Below are 17,433 nucleotides of genomic sequence, written 5' to 3'. Positions count from 1 at the left end.
TATTGGGGACCTACAGACACTGGATCCTACCCAGTTCAGCTTTGTTAAGGGCAGATCCTGCCTCTTAAACCTGGTTGACTTCTTTGAAACAGTCACCAAGGCCATTGACGAAGGGAAGGTAGTCCACACAGCCTATCTGGACCTCGCAAAATCCTTCGATACAATACCCCACTCGGGCATTATAGATAAGCTCACCAGCTTAAATATAAACCCCTATGTCACTAGATGGGTTGCAAACTGGCTCAAGGACAGAACCCACATGGTTAGAATTGCTGGAGCCATGTCAGACTCCAAACCAGTTACAAGTGGCATCCCACAAGGCTCAGTCCTGGGACCTCTCTTGTTTGGTATATATTTCTCGGAGGTACAGGCCAACACGGAAGGACTGTGGCTGACCAAGTTCGCAGATGACTGCAAACTGGGCGCCATAATCGACTCTCCAGCTGACACAAGCATCCTCCATAAGGGCCTTATAGAAACAGACAACTGGTGCCAGAGCCATGGCCTCAAGCTAAACGCCAAAAAGTGTATAGTCATCCCCTTTGGCAAAAACAAAGTGCCCACAAATTACCACATAGGTGGTAATCCATTAAATACAGAAGAAGTAATTTGGGACCTGGGGACCCAAGTTGATAGCAATCTCTCATTTGACAACCACGTGGCCAAAGTGGTTAGAAAAACATTTTATATAGCCCACCTAATCATGAAGGGATTCACATCTAGATTAGGGGAGGTCATTGTGCCTCTTTACTCATCCCTCATCAGGCCCATAATCAAGTACAATGCCCCTTTTGGGATGTACCTTACCAAACACCTGCAGCAACTGGAAAGACCCCAAAAGTACCTCACCAAGAGGATCAAAGGGCTCAAACAGATGCCATATGCTGCCCGGTTAAAGAAACTCTAGCTCTACTCAGTGGCATACCGCCTGCTCAGAGGCGATCTGTGCCTGACGTATAAAGCCATGTCCAACCCAGAATTAAGGGACATGCTGCACCTCAGAAAATCCAAATCCCATCGAGCTACGCGCTCGAGAGACTTGAACCTCAGCACTGAAATAAATAGGACATGCTGGAGGGACAGATTCATAACCCAGAGGCTCCCTTCACTGTGGAATAAAATCCCAGTCCAGGTTAGGCAGAGTCCCTCATTGACTCTTTTCAAGAGGAATCTTGATGAGTGGATGGGAGATCATAGGTTTACCCCGGGTATCACTTCTGTGTCACTGTTAGACAGAGGCACAGTATACTAACCTCGAAAAAGGGCATAGCAAAATTAATTTAAAATGGGTGGTGAAAGCCAAACATACTCTGGCTAGGCTTATAAATGCCCTAGGGCAGATAGCCTAGTATGAACCTATGAACCTATAAATGCATCAGTCCAGTAGCTGATTTAGTTTAACTGTGGGCTGCTTTCAAATCATACACCCCTTGCTCACATTTTTTGGACCATGCAAAAGTTTTTTGACTCACCTTCCTGATTGTATTAAAATATAATTATAATATAATAATTAAATTATATCCCTTGTATAATATGGCACCATTTGTTAGGTTCATAGTTAGGTACTAGGCTATCGGCCATGGGGCCTATATAAGCCTATCCAAAAAGGTTCCCTGACTTTCGCCACCCAAGAAAATTATTTTCCTGTGGCCCTGTCAAGCAGTGCCACAGAAGTGATCCCCGGGGTGAATTTTCTATTTCCCATCCAGTCGTCAAGATTTTTCTTAAAGAGAGCCAGTGAGAAGCTTTGCTTGACATGAATGGTAGTTTGTTCCAGAGTATGGGAAGTGTCTGGGACAGGAATCTATCCCTCCAGCATGTTCTGTTTATTGTGGTGACAAGGTTTAGGTCCCTGGAACATGTGGTTCGGAGAGATTGGGATTTCTTTAAATGTAGCATGTCCAACAGCTCTGGGTTTAACATAGCTTTGTATGTTAGGCAGAGATCGCCTCTGAGTAGGTGATATGCAATGGAGTAGAGCTGGTGTTTTTTAGGTGGTCTGCGTATGGCATTTGTTAGTGAGGTATTTCTTTGGCCTTTTTAATTGTTGTAGGTGTCTTGTGAGATACATGTCAAATGGGGCATTATACTCTATAATGGGTCTGATGAGGGGTGAGTAGAGAGGAACAATGACCTCCTTTTTTCTAGAGGAGAACCCTTTTGTGATGAGGTGTGCCATGTAGAAGGATTTCCTGACTACTGTGGCGATGTGGTTATCAAAGGAGAGACTACTGTCCACCTGTGTCCTGAGGTCTCTTATCACACTTTCAATGTTTAGTGAGCTACCACCTATGTAGTAGTTCATGGGTACCAAGTTTTTCCCAAAGGGGATGACAATGCACTTCTTGGCATTGAGCTTGAGGCCATGACTTTGACACCAAGCATCTGTCTCTGTGAGGCCATTTTGTAGAATGTCTACATCATTAGGTGATTCTGTTATGGCTCCTAGTTTGCAGTCATCTGCGAACTTTGTTAGCCAAACACCTTCTGTGTTGGCCTGCACTTCAGAGAAGTAGATGCCGAACAGGACAGGACCTTGTGGTTCTCCACTCCTCACTGGTCTGAAGTTGGACTTGGAGTCGGCTACTTTTATTGTGTGGGTTCTAGTGAGCCAGTTGGCCACCCATCTTGTGACATAGGGATTTATGCCCAGTTTAATGAGTTTATCTATAATTCTAGAGTGGGGGATGGTAAAGCAATGGCGAGGTCAAGATAGGCTGTGTGCACTACCTTGCCCTTGTCTACGGCTCTAGTGAGTGCTTCAGAGAAGTCAGTCAGGTTTAGTAGACATGATTTACCTTTTACAAACCCAAACTGAGCGGGGTCCAGGGTTTGGAGGTTACCTATGTCATTGTTTATAAGCTCCAAGATAATACATTCCATGGCCTTGCAGACCAGGCTCTTCAGGCTAATGGGGCAATAGTTTCTGGGGTCCGTGGTGGCACCCCCTTTGTGGAGTGGGATAACCGTTGCTGTGCTCCATTCAGTAGGCACATAGCCTGAGGTGAGGTTATGATTGAACATGGTACTTAAGTGTAGTGCCAGTTTGTTCTGTAGTTTGTGCAGTACGCAGCCTGGGATGTTGTCTGTTCCCATGGATGCTGTGTTTTTGGCTTTGGAGAGTGCAGTCTTTACTTGTTCATCCGTGATTACAGGGGCTTTGCAGTTAGCACTGAATCTGTCTGCCAGAATGTTGGCAATATCAGTTGGTTCTGTATATTTAGTGCCATTATGCTGTAGCTTAAAGCAGATCTGAGTGTTGCCATTGAGATTCTTGACATAGCTCTAGAATCCTTTTTGGTTATCTTTGAAATCAATGATATTTTATTTTCATAACTGGCTTTGGAGGATTTTATGAGGGGTCTCAGCTTTTTGCTGAGGCTGACCAGGGAGTTCCTCCAATCTTAGGATTTTACTCTTTTTTGCAACAGCTTCTTCCTTCTGTTGTAGAGTTTGTTTATGGCAGGGGACCACCAGATTGGTTTACTTTTTTTGGAGGATAGTGGCTTGGTTCTGTTGGGGGTGGCGCAATCCATGCACTCGTGTATTTGCTTATACAGTGCATTTGTGTAAGATTCGGCAGTCGTACCTCTATTTTCAGTCTGCATGGGTGTCGTGAAATTTGCCACTTCTGTCTTAAGAAGCATGAAGTTGGCTTTGGAGTAGTTTTTGACAGTGGTTTCCTTAATGGGGGGTGGGGATGGGATATGGATGTCTAGGGTGATTAGCTTGTGGTTGGATCTGACCAGCGAGGGGTTGACCTCTGTCGTGGAACACTGGTTACCCATATTGGTAATGACCAGGTCCAGGATATTGCTGCCCCTGGTGGGGTGTGGACAAGCTGATCCAAGGCATTGAAATTTATGAATTCCAGAAAACGTTGAGCAAATGAGTTGGTACATGAGTAGTTTTCCAAGTTGATGGTGAGGTAGTTGAAATCACCCATAATTAAGGTATTTGGTTGTACCTTAATATTTTCCAGTATCTTAAGAAATGAAGAGTGGGAATCCTGGGGCATGGTGGGGGAACTTTAACAAGCTACAACCTGGATTGCAGTCTTGCCCACTGTTAGTTGCACTTGGATAATTTTGGATGCATTATGTTGCGCAACTAGCTGGAAGGTGTGGATATCCTTAATGAATATGGACACGTCATCTCCTTTAGTGTTTCAGTCCAGGTTAGGTGGCCGAAAGGTGTGGTATGAATTATAGCATGTTAATGCAGGGGTGCTCTCTGGAGCCTTGAACCAGGTCTCTGTCACTGCACAGATGTCGATGTTCTCCATTGTAAGGAGTGCCTAGAGTGAGTGCATTTTGAGGTTTAGACTTCTAGCATTGAGTAGCATTACATTCAGAGTTTGCTTGCTTGTACCTGTTATGGTGGTGAATTTAGCATTTGAACCTTGCCTAAAAAAGGCACTATAGGAGGTGGCAAGAGCCTTAGCCAGTGTCCAGAATCCCAGGGGTGACAGTGCAGGCCAAAGCATCGTGGTCTGTCGACCATGTCGTCCCAGGCAGACAGATACTGGGTCCCCTTAGAATGACACCATAAGCTTAGCCAATTGTTAAAGTCAATCATTTTGTCCTTGTACTGTGGTATCATTCTGGGCGATGGCAGCATGCTACTCAGGGCTAGGGTCATGCCCTCCTAGGCTACAAGATCTGAGAGCTCCTCCATGTCTCTTTTCATGTAGTCCAGGGAGGTACGTCTCAGGTCATTCACACCAACATGGACAATGACAGAGTCATATTTTTAATTGTTGTGAAGTGACCTGAGTGTGTGTGTGTTATGTGGCAGATCCTGGCACTCGACAGGCAGCTGACAGTAACTTTCTCCTTGTTTAACCTGGTGAGTGGGACATCAGTGTGCCTGACTAAAGAGTCACCTATGACTAGTGTGTTGGGTACGTTGTTTTGCCTTATGGGTTAAGGTTGAGTGGCCACTGATTTTGTGGGCTTTGTGTCATTTGGGTAGTGTTGGGGGGGGTGGTTGTCTGCGTTTCAGCTTGGGAGGTCTCTATTGTTTGGGCAGATTTTTATTGAGAACCTCCATGAATGTGGGTGTGTGATTTGTGTTTCTATGTGTGGGTTTTGGTAGTGTGGGTTTTGAAGGAGTGTGTGTTGAGTGTGGTGTGGTGCAGGTGTTAACCTTCTCCTCTTGACTGTCTAGTCCAGTCTTGGCTGGAGAGAGCTTGGCTTCCAGTTTGGCTATATAAGTGCATCTCTCACAGGTTGTAGTGTTGGGTGGTTGGAGGAGAGGGTTGTCACTGTACATGAGGCACTTGCTACATTGCCCCAAGATGCCTAGATTCATCAGTGGACAGGAGAAAACACTGGGAGCTGACCCATGGACATGCCTGGATAGGTGCTTTTTAATTTAAGTACTAAGCACTGTTTTCCTCTTGAGAAGTGAGGAAAGTCGAGTGCTGTAGTAATTTGTGGTTTATTTACTGCTTACAATGAGTTCTGAGCAAGTGCTGAGGACAAGGGAACAGATTTGAGTGCTGAAACTAAAAAACTGGCTAGTTCTAGCTAAAACTAGCTAGTTTTAGCACCAATCCCAAGAAGAGAAGCAGGCCACGGCCTGTTTGGTGTTCCACAGTCTTGTCCCAGATGATGCAAGGGTTAGAGCATGTTTTAAATGTATAGTTTTGAACATTTCAGCAAGCCAAGCAATGAAACAAAACATATAAACCAATAATGACAAAACTGTCCAATTCAGAACATTTCAACCATGAAAGTTCCCTTAACCTTTTGTCATTACAATCTACCAAAATCAGTCAATATGCACAATCTCTGCATAAGTAAACATCTTCTAAATAATTCCACATTAAAGAGTTCTGTAACTAATGAAAAGGTTGCTGCTAACAAACAACTTTATATTTAAATGTTTCATTTATAAATTCAGTGCCTGCTGCCCTTGAAGAATAAATTGCTTATGTTACATGTCAGTATAATGACAATAAATTTGATATGTAAAACACAAAGTCTGTCGTAACAGCATTGCTGGCTATTGCAAAACTTCTGTACTAAAGCAATGGAAGAGTCTTGGTTCAACTGATTTCATATTAAAACAAAGAAAAACACAGAAAGTCAAGAAATATGAGTCAAGAAGCTGTGGGTAGAAAGCAAAATGTCAAGGGTGAGGGGAGAGCACAGCAGGATGGGGAAGAGTAGGACATAAGAATTATAAAGAACGTTATTAACAGAAAAGGGATGGGAAGAGTGAAGTGAATATGAAGTGACTGGAAAGAGAAAAGATGGCCAGGGTGACAAATAAGTGGATATAACAAACGGAAGGGCACAAAAGAGTTGATAGAAAGTGGAGAGTTAAATAGAAAGTGAGATACTCTGACATGAACAGCACAGAAAAGGGTGTGACTATAAGCTACTTAAAGTAGTTTAAGACAGTTCTCCTGTTTTTATTTGATACTTTCGTTTTCATTAACAGACATTAAAGTAGATGTTAATCACAAGAGAATTAACTTTCATTTGAAGCTAACAAAACTATGCATTGCAACTTTGTGTCTATGATCTAAAGAAGTCCCACATTAGGTGATATCATACCCCAACTTGCTGCACATTATCTACTCCTATATCATATTTCAAGCACATCTGTTTTGCATGGTACTAAGCTAGCCGTAGTACTTTACTTCAAAGAGTAGAGAATAATTAAAAAAAAAAAACACAAGAGGGACAAAGATCCAGGATAGTTTTTTTTTTTTTAATTTTGCTCTGATTTAGTTAGAAAATTAATAGGATAACTGGTGGTCAATTAACATGAGCAATAATAATTATTATGAAGAGTAAGTCTGAAACTGTACCGTATGGCTTTACTCAATGAACATAATCCTCAAATGTTTGCCAGAAAGACATACGTTTTGAGACGGGCCAAAATATAAGGAAAAAAATAAGGGCATTCTACAAAAACAGGGAAGATTGAGAGCTTTAGTACTAGCTGTCAATTGCTAAGATCAGGATGCACTACTGTCTAATCATTAGACTAACGGTTACCAGCAAAGTCAGTCTGGGACAGAGCCCATTTTCAACAAAGACCCAGGGTGAAAAGTTCCATACTTCTCCCTGTGTTGTGATGCTAAAGTAACTTATAGGGGTGAGTATTATACTCCTTTCTCCACCAGGTTTAATGCAGATTGTAGTCTCCTCAAACACTGCTGTTTGCTGGTAAATGTCAGCATTTTGCATTTTATAACTTTAAATTATTCGAGTTATTTGCAACATGTAAGACATGTTTTAACTCCATATTTGTCTTATTCTTTATCATACTGTGACAAGACTGTGGCTGAAAAAGGCGCCATTGTCCAACTATCTTAACCTTCTTTTCTGTTTCTTCTTTTTGCTGTATAACCCTCCTAAATACAGTAGTAGGCTTTCATGCAAAGTTCACACACAACCTCCTTTTCTGAATACGTTATGCACTTTCACTTGACTAGACTTTGCTGCGTGCAGCGGAGGATACCTTTCTCTGCCATTATAAATTTTTTCCCATGTTCCCCTAAACGACCAAGCATCTACCCCAGGTTTGGAATAGCTGACCTAGAATATAGTGTAGCTATGGAGCCAGAGAAGCAGATATTGCCAACAAATCTAATAAAATGAGGTCATAACTGACAGATGGCATGATACATAATCATGTGTAGATTTAACTGATATAACTGACATGGTACAATACAAATATGTTTGAAAGACTTACTTTGAGTCATATGTTGTCACAGACCCTTTTCAGCCATTATGCAGGCCACAAGTCCAAAGGTATTTAGCATGTGTTGACAGGTGGGAGAAAACTGAGGTGCCCAAAGTGAATAAATACATACACGTGAGAAAATGCACTCATCCTGTTTGCAGTGACTGGTGATCAAGATTGCACTCAGTAACTTAGAGCTGTAAAGTAGAAATCTTATCTACTTACCCATTGTGCTGCCCACAACTAAAACACAGGTTAGTCATTAATACAGAGAGTGATAATAAATTAAGGTCACTCAAGGTGTATCTGTAAATACTTTGTGTATTTTACTGAGTGTGTTAGTGTGTGAAAGTGTCATTTTTTTTCTCACTATGTCTCAAAAACAGTATGCCTTCCTGGCTGTGTAGCACAGAGAGCTGAAGCCCTGACTGTGACCCTTATGACCCATGTTTTTTAGTAGCCCTTATTCTGGATCAGCCAACAAGGGCGAGTAGCCACTGCATGCTTACCTATGCTGGAGTAAAGGGAGGCAGTATGATCTACTGAAGTGCTGACTTCCACTGTGAAGGAGGAATATAACATACAGCATATTGACTCGAGGATGTGCTCTTACATCTGCCAAGTTATGACATGCAGTAGCCTTTCATGGAATGTATAATTTGGAGTGTGTACAACTCCTTTAGAGAGGAAGGCCCTCTTTTACATGAGTTTAAATGTCCTGTCCCAGAGGAAGGTGCCTTTGGCCATCAAGCAGAAATCTCTTTTGTCTGTCTGATTGGTTGATAGTATCCCATGATCAACAGTATTTCTAAGAGGGGGGTACAAAAGGGCAAATCATGGAAAAACTGAAAGTTGCCAGGCAGCAGTAATAAGGAAAATGTTTAAAAAAAAAAAAACAAGAACAGTAGGCGTACTATGCCTTATATACACCCCAGAATGTCTGGAACTATTTAAAATAACGTCTGGAACAGAGGTCCGTATACACCGTGCTTACACAAACAAGAGTACTCCTATAAAGGCAATCTTTTTATAGTAAGAACAGGAAATGGCGTCTATATTTAAGTGCTTGGAGCAGGATTTGGAGAGATGTGCATACTTTTTTAAACATTTATTTGGTCATCAGTCAACCAAAAACAGAATACATGAACATTTTAACAACATGAAATATACTTACTACTTGTTTACAAATGCTCAATTTTCTTTCATTGCTGAACAGTTCTCTTATTCTGAGTTGTACTTACTTTGACACTTTCCAATAATTAGTAACAAGCTTGGCCATTATTAACAAAAAATGAAATCCAGCAAAAATGTAAATAATTAAACCATAACATTTCATTTTCCTGGCTGAATTCCCATCCACTTTCAGTGTGCTTGCTCTGCAGTTTCATATATTTTATAATGATCTGATGTATTATTTTGCAATAACTATTTACTTGTATTTCCAATATTAACAAATAAAAATTCAAAATACATTTATTATTCAGAGGTATCTGTCTTTCCTTTTAATCATCCCATCTGTAACACAGATCAGTCCCTAATTATTTTGTAAAGATATTTAAACTGCTGAAATTTTAAGTACAGTAGTTCCAAAGAAGTCTTGATTGCTCATTAAAAATAAACGTGAAAGAAATGTTTAGTAAAAATCACTAAGATAAATATATCTGTGATTTCATCAGTTTTCAGTTTTGTCAAAGATTTTTCTGGTTATTTAATTTTTTTTTCTGCAGTCTCTGCCTACTTTTTATTTATTATTCAGAGGTTTCTACCATTCCCATTACTCATCCTAAACATAACACAAATTAGTCCCTAATTGTTTCTGAAAAGAGTTTCCAAGGTATACATATAACCACATATGTTTACCAAGAGGTCTTCATTGCTATTCAGTGCTTTTCTGGTATTTTTTTTAATGTATTGATTTGATGTTACTCATCTGTGGTAGCTAGGCAACATGAGAGTTGGGAAGGGAATCAGTGCTGTCACAAACACTACCCCAATTGCATGTGTTATTCAGATTCCCCTGCAAAAAAAAACACTTGTTTTAGGTTTAGGTAGTAGGTAGATGAAGTAGGTGAAACAGACAAGTAGTCTCTCTCTCTCTCTCTCTCTCTCTCTATATATATATATATATATATCTATATATATGGGTCTACTTCATAACATTGAAATTTCATAACGTTGAATTTCATAACATTGAGACCAAAACATTGAAAACTCAAAACTGAAAGTGCAGAACACTGAAAGTGTACTTCATAACATTAAAAACTACAGTGTATATGTAAATAACATTCTCTCCACCTATAACAACACCTAACTAACAAACACACTTTCTATTAAGTTTCTGCAGGCGGGCAAGACCCCTGCACCCCCAACCCCCTGTAAATTAAATGTACCAACTCCAAGATCGCACTACAGTGGAAAAAAGTTAATTTCCTAACCTCACTAAGGTGGAAAAAAGTTAACCTCACTGAGGTTAGGAAATTAACCCCCCTGCAGAAAAGTCGAAAGTATGTTTGTTAGTTAGGTGTTGTTGGAGGTGGAGGTGATATCATTTACTTGTGCAATGTAGTTTTCAGTGTTATGAAGCACACTTTTAATATTCTGAGTTTTCATTGTTTTGGGTTTTCAGTGTTTTGAATTTTTGATGTTATCGTCTCAATGTTATGAAATTGAATGTTATGAAATTTCAATGTTATGAAGTAGACCCATATATGTATATATATCTGTGTGTGCATGTATATATATATAATATATATATATATATATATATATATATATATATATATATATACATATAGGTTCAATAGTTGGTACTAGGCTATCTGCCCGAAGGCATTTATAAACCTAGCCAGAATGCGTTGGCTTTCACCGCTCCCTAGATTAGTTCCCCGTGCCTCTGTCCAGCAGAGCCACTGAAGTGATCCCCGGGGTAAACTTTCTGTTTCCCATCCACTCGTCAAGGTTTCTCTTGAAGAGTGCTAGTCAGGAGCTCTGCCTACTGTAGATTGGAATCTTGTTCCAAAGCATGGGAAGTCTCTGGGACAGGAATCTATCCCTCCAGCATGTCCTAGTTGTTGTTGTGGTGAGGTTTAGATCCCTAGAGCGTGTGGCTTGAGGGGATAAGGTTTTCTTTAGGTTGAGCATGTCCATCAAGTCTGGGTTGGACATGGCCTTATATGTCAGGCAGAGATCACCTCTGAGCAGGCGGTATGCAACCGAATACAGCTGGAGTTTCTTCAGTCGAGTTGCATAGGGCATCTGTTTGAGGCCAGTGATCCTCTTGGTGAGGTACTTCTGTGGTCTTTCCAGCTGTTGCAGGTGTCTTGTAAGGTACATCCCAAATGGGGCATTGTACTCTATGATGGATCTGATAAGTGAAGAGTAGAAGGGCACAATGACCTCTTTTGATTTGGATGCAAACCCTTTTGTGATTAGGTGGGCCACATCGAAGGATTTTCTAACCACTTTGGCAATGTGATTATCAAAGGAGAGATTACTATCTACTTGGGTCCCCAGATCCTTTATAACGTTTTCCGTATTTAGGGGATTACCACCTATGTGGTAGTTTGTGGGTACTTAGTTATTTCCAAAGGGAATAACTATGTACTTTTTGACATTTAGCTTGAGGCCATGATTTTGACACCAGGTATCCGTCTCAGTGAGACCCTTTTGGAGGATGTCTGTGTCAGCCGGTGAGTCAATTATAGCCCCTAGTTTGCAGTTGTCTGTGAACTTGATTAGCCCTAGTCCTCCTGTGCTTGTCTGTACCTCTGAGAAGTATATGCCGAACAGGAGGGGTCCTAGGACTGAGCCCTGGGGAACACCACTTGTAACCGGTTTAGAGTCAGACCTAGCTTCCGCAACTCTCACCATGTGGGTTCTGTCCGTGAGCCAACTGGCAACCCATCTTGTGACATAGGGGTTTATGTTCAGGCTGGTGAGCTTGTCTATAATACCAGAATGGGGAATGGTGTTGAAGGCCTTTGCGAGGTCTAGGTAGGCTGTGTGCACCACCTTTCCCTCATCTATAGCCTTGGTAACTGTCTCAAAGAAGTCCACCAGGTTTAGGAGGCATGATCTGCCCTTAACAAAGCCAAACTGGGTAGGGTCCAGTGTTTGGAGGTTCCCAATATATCTGTTAATGGGTTCCATGATGATGCTCTCCATAGCCTTGCAGACCAAGCTAGTCAGGCTTATAGGGCAATAGTTCCCGGGGTCTGTTGTGGCTCCGCCTTTGTAGAGTGGAATAACTGTTGCTGTGCACCACTCTATGGATACGTAGCCTGTGGAGAGGCTGAGTTTGAACAGTGTGTTTAGATGAGGGGTTAATTCGTCTTTGAGCTCATGTAGGACGCAGCCTGGGACACCGTCCGGTCCCACTGATGCTGTGTTTTTGGCTTTGGAGGGGGCTATTTTAACCTGAGTCTGTGTGATTTCAGGAGCTCTACATTCTTCTGGTATGGTTATGGGCCCTTTTTGGAGTGAGAGGGGGGTGAAGTTTGCACTGAACCTGTCTGCCAGGATGTTGGCAATATCGGTTGGTTCAGTGTTTTTTGTGCCATTCTGCACTAACTCCGAGCAGATCTGAGCATTGCCACTTAGATTCTTGACATAGCTAAAGAATGCCTTGTGGTTATCTTTGGAGTCCTTGGCAGGTTTTCTTTCAAAGCTCACCTTGGACGATTTTATGAGGGATCATAGTTTCTTGCTGATACTGATCAGGGATGTCTTCCCTTCTTGGGATTTTACTCGTTTCTGTACTAGTTTCCTCCTTCTATTGTATAGCTTGTTTATGGCAGGGGTCCACCAGACTGGTTTCCTTTTCTTGGAGGAGTGAGTTTTGGTTTTGCTTAGGATAGCACGATCATTGCATTCTTGTAGGTGCCCGTAGAATGCATTAGTAAAGGATTTTACAGCTTGGACAGCATTACCCTTTAGCATGGGGGCTTTGAAACTTTCCACCTCCATCTTAAGTAACGTGAAGTTTGCTTTTGAAAAGTTTTTCACTGTGGTTTCCTTGTTTGGGGGTGGGGCAAAATGTGGATATCCAAAGTGATTTGTTTATGGTCAGATCTAACCAGTGAGGGGTTGACCTCCGGTGTGGAACACCGGTCACCCATGTTGGTGATGACCAGGTCCAATATGTTGTCACCTCTGGTAGGAGTGTTGACCAGTTGTTCCAGGGTGTTTGAGTTTATAAATTCTAGGAAATGTTGGGGAAGGGAGTTAGTACTTGAGTAGTTCTCCCAGTTAATGTTTGGGTAGTTGAAATCACCCAATATTAGGGTGTTTGGTAGGACCTTTATGTTACCCAGTGTTTCCACAAATGTGGAATGGTGGTCCTGGGACATGGTGGGTGATCTGTAGCAAGATACAATTTGAATTGCAGTTTTGCCCGTTGTTAGTTGCACGTGGATAATCTCTGAAGCATCGTGCTGTGCCACTAACCTGGAGGTGTGGGTATCCTTGATGAATGTGGATACACCCCCGCCTTTTGTATTTCGGTCTGGGTTCTGTGGCCGAAATGTATGGTATGAGTTGTAGCCTGGTAGTGCTGGGATGCTCTCTGGAGCCTTAAACCAGGTTTCTGTTACTGCACATATATCGATTTTCTCCATACTGAGGAGTGCCTCGAGTGCATGCATTTTGAGGTTTAGACTTCTGGCATTGAGTAGTATTACCCTCAGATTTTTGTTACTTGTGCTATTTACGGCGGTGGGTTTGTCTTTTGAGCCTTGCCTAAAAAAGGGAATATGGGGGTGACAAGAGCCTTTGCCAGTATTCGAAAACCTAAGGGTGACAGGTGCAAGCCTTCTCTAGCGAAGCAGCGTGGCTTGTTGAGCATGTCATCCCAGGCAAACAGACACTGTATCCCCTTTGAATGACACCAGAAACTTAGCCAATTGTTGAAATTGATAATTTTTTCTTTATACCGTGGTATCATTCTTGGTGAGGGCAGGATGCTACTCAGGGTCAGGGTCATACCGGCCTGGGCTACGTGATCAGAGAGCTCTTCCATGTCTCTTTTCATGTAGTCCAGGGAGGTACGGCTCAGGTCATTCACACCAACATGGACAATGACAGAGTCACATTTGTACTTGTTCTGGAGTGACCTGAGTGCTTGTGTTATGTGGCAGATCCTGGCAACCGACAGGCAGCTAACAGTAACCTTCTCCGTATTCAGCCTAGTGAGTGGGATGTCAGCGTGCCTGACTATAGAGTTACCTATTGCTAGTATGTTGGGTATGTTATTTTGTCTTAACGCTGTGATTGCGTGGCACACTGGTTTTGTGAAGTATGTGTTTCATGGTTTGTGTTGGGGGGTGGAGGTTGCTTGGATGTCTGCTTTGGAGGGCTCTGTTGCTTTTGCAGATTTTTATTTAGAGCCTCCGAGTATGTTTTCATGTATTTACATGTGTTTTTTACCGGTGTTGGTTTAATGGGTCTATGCGAGACTGGTGGTGTGATGCCAGTATTTCCCTTCTCCTCTTCACTGTCTGATCCAGTCTTGGGTTGAGAGAGCTTAGCCTCCAGTTTGGCTGTATAATTGCATCTCTTGCATGTATTAGTGTTTAGTGGTAGGAGGAGAGGGTTGACTGCATACATAAGACAGTTGTTACATTACCTCAAATGCCCAGATTATCCAGTTGGACTGGAGAGTACACCTGAAACTGCCCTTTGGACATGCCTGGATAGGTACAGTAAATTGTTTTACTGAATGGCTGGTAAGGTCGAATAGAGAGCCTTGTCCTTCTGTAGTGCTAGGGTTTATAAGTGCTTGCTATGAGTTTTGAGCAAGTGCTGGGCTGAGAAATGAATGGCTTGAGTGCTTAAGTTGAAAGTTTGTCTAGTTCCAAGGGAAAAATTGAAGAGGAGACTTTGTGGAGCCGGGAATAGTTATACCCTAGCTCATCGGTGCTGCCTGGTGTGCAAAACCGGGCAAATGCGGTTTTTATAGCAGGGAAATGAAAGAGATAGAAATTAGCCGAACTGGCCAATAAACTACTACTTTCTGACCTGAAACCACTCCTCCAGGGACAGATAGGCTGCCAAAGCACCCCCTCTCTGATAGGTGAACAGAGAAACTTCCTTCTATCCAAGTAAGGTATGGGCAAACACAGAGGTTTGTAACACATCCCTGAATTCAGCAATAACCTGAAAACTGGACTATACTAGCCTAAAAAGGCGGGAAACAAGTATATATATATATATATATTTTTTTTTTTTCCCCCCAGAAAAAAAGCAGATACAATCAAAAAACACTTTAAATGTGCATAAAAAGATAATTATTGTTATATATCTCAGTTCAGAGTTGTAGTCAATGCCCATTGTAATAAAGTAGGAAGAAACACAAATACAATAAAAACAGATGAAGAAAGTGCAATTATATATATATATATATATATATATATATATATATATATATATATATATATATATATATAATATATAAAACAATAGAAAACGAACAATCTGATTTAAACAATTTACCCATTTAACCAGAAAAAAACTCAAAACTGAGCCCTGTTCCAGCAGTCTTCAATCAGACAAGTTCTAACTGCACAGTCCCGCTACTAGGGTGCAGGGGAACCTTCTCCAAAAAAGATGGCCTGGATCAGTGCTCAAGTTATACAAACAAAGCTAGATTCAGCAGACCTGAATCTGGTCCTATGCTACAGCAACAAGGTGCACCAATTTCGGAAAGAAACAATTCAAATAAGTAGGCACAGTAAGCCTGTGACCAGAAATTTCCAGCTCAGAAGGGCAGAATACAGCCTCTCCTCCCACAAGAGTGCAGACCACAATCCTTCTTAATGTAGAATAACTGGCCTGAAGCCCAAGTGCTTAAACCAGAACTAATACACTTTTAGAATAGCAGACACTGAGCTTTCAATCAGCAATTCTCAGCTTAGAAGGATGTAAGCTACCTGTCCTGCCATAACAGTGCAGACCACAAACCTTAATGTAAAACAACCGGTATGAAGCCCAAGTGCTTAAACCAAAAGACTTAGAATAACAGTTACAATTTAATCAGGCTACTACCAAGCAGCAATAAGTGCAGCAGAATAAATAAAATTGAGTACTTGTAAGAAGAGGCAACAGCAAAATAAAGAAGGAGGAAACACAAATACAGTAAAAGCAGATGGATTTTTTTTTTGTTAGTAAAGTACAAGGAGAGATGAAGGAAGAACCTAAGTGGGTTGGCCTTCTCAAATCTTCTCTCTGTATTATGTAGCGTGAACACTAGACTCAGAAAAGATCTCACTGTATTCATTTAAGTGAGCAAATGAGATGGACTCAGGAGACCCATATATATATATATATATATATATATGGGTCTACTTCTACTTACCGACTTTACACGTCTTTGAATCAGAAATTGCTGACATCACTTCAGTGAAACAGTATTCATCCTAAACCATGGACTACCAAACTGCTTTCCCTGGGAAACAAACCACTTGGACACCAGAGTGAATCTTGCCCTTTTCCCCAGTGTAGTGCGATCTCAGAGTTGATATATTTAGTTGGGGGGTGTGGGAGACGAAGTCCTCCACTTGGGTGGATTTAATTTCTTTCTATTTGCTTTTTTTCCCTGGTGGCCAGTCAGTTCATTTCCCAGGGAAAGCCGTTCATAGTCCATGGTTTCAGTTGAATGAAGTTTCACTGGAGCAATGTCGGCAGTTTCCGATTTGCAGAGGTGGAAATTCCATGAGTAAAAGTAGACTCATATATATATATATATATATATATATATATATATATGAATTCTTTTACTCACAGAATTTCCACCTCTGCAAATCGGAAACTGACGACATTGCTTCAGTGAAACTTCGTTCAACTGAAACCATATATATATGGGTCTACCTGAAAACATCAAAAGCCCACAGTATCGAAGACCAAATTGTTGAGAAGAAGGCATCGAAACCTCACTTCAGCAAATGACTGGATCGGTGAATCCATTCCCACGGTAAGTAAGCTGTTGGCCAACAAGGTGGACTTTTCTCTTTTCCCAACTGTAGTATGATCTCAGAGTTGGTATATTTAGAATGGGAGGTGTCGAGGTATAGCCCCCCGCCAGGGTGGGTTGGGGATGGTACGGTTTGAGTGGTTACGTACCCTTGGGAATTGATTTGACGATCCAGTCATTTGCTGAAGTGAGGTTTCGATGCTTTCATCTCAACAATTTGGTCTTTGACATTGTGGGCTTTCGATGTTTTGAAGTAGACCCATATACATATACCGTTCCTAGCTGTACAGTGATCTCCATTTAAATGGTTCAAAGTTCAAATCTTTGATCTTATGGTCTCGACCATAAGAAATTTGACGCTTTGAAAATTCAAAATTTAGAAGTAGACCCATATATATTTACATACATACATACATACATATATAATACATATACATACATACACATGCACACACAAGTGTGTGTGTGTGTGTGTGTGTATATATATATATATATATATATATATATATATATATATATATATATATATATAGTACTTAAATGGTTTTTAAATTGTGTTATGTTTTTATGTAAATAAAGGACGTTGTTGCTTTAATAACATGTTGTTGTCAGCATAACTGTATGACTGTATTAGCCAATAAGTTCAATCAGTTAATGACAAGTGATTTGTGATGCAAAAACAATGGGCTGTAAGCAATGGAGCTTCTTAGAAGTTGGCGTTTTAAGGTGGGAGACTGTTTGCCTTGAATAAGGATTTTGGGTGG

General features: G+C 41.2%; 1 protein-coding gene across 1 annotated transcript in view; it reads left to right on the top strand.

Moving 5' to 3' along the window:
* Nucleotides 1-17,433, top strand: part of SCUBE1 (signal peptide, CUB domain and EGF like domain containing 1) — a 4,299,807-nt gene that overhangs the window by 4,268,467 nt on the left and 13,907 nt on the right. The gene's annotated exons all lie outside the window — the stretch shown is intronic.

This window comes from Protopterus annectens, chromosome 11.part0, assembly GCF_019279795.1.
Source record: "Protopterus annectens isolate FY-2018-M chromosome 11.part0, PAN1.0, whole genome shotgun sequence".
NCBI classification, from domain to species: domain Eukaryota; kingdom Metazoa; phylum Chordata; order Ceratodontiformes; family Protopteridae; genus Protopterus; species Protopterus annectens.
This window is presented reverse-complemented; position numbering and strand designations above follow the sequence as displayed.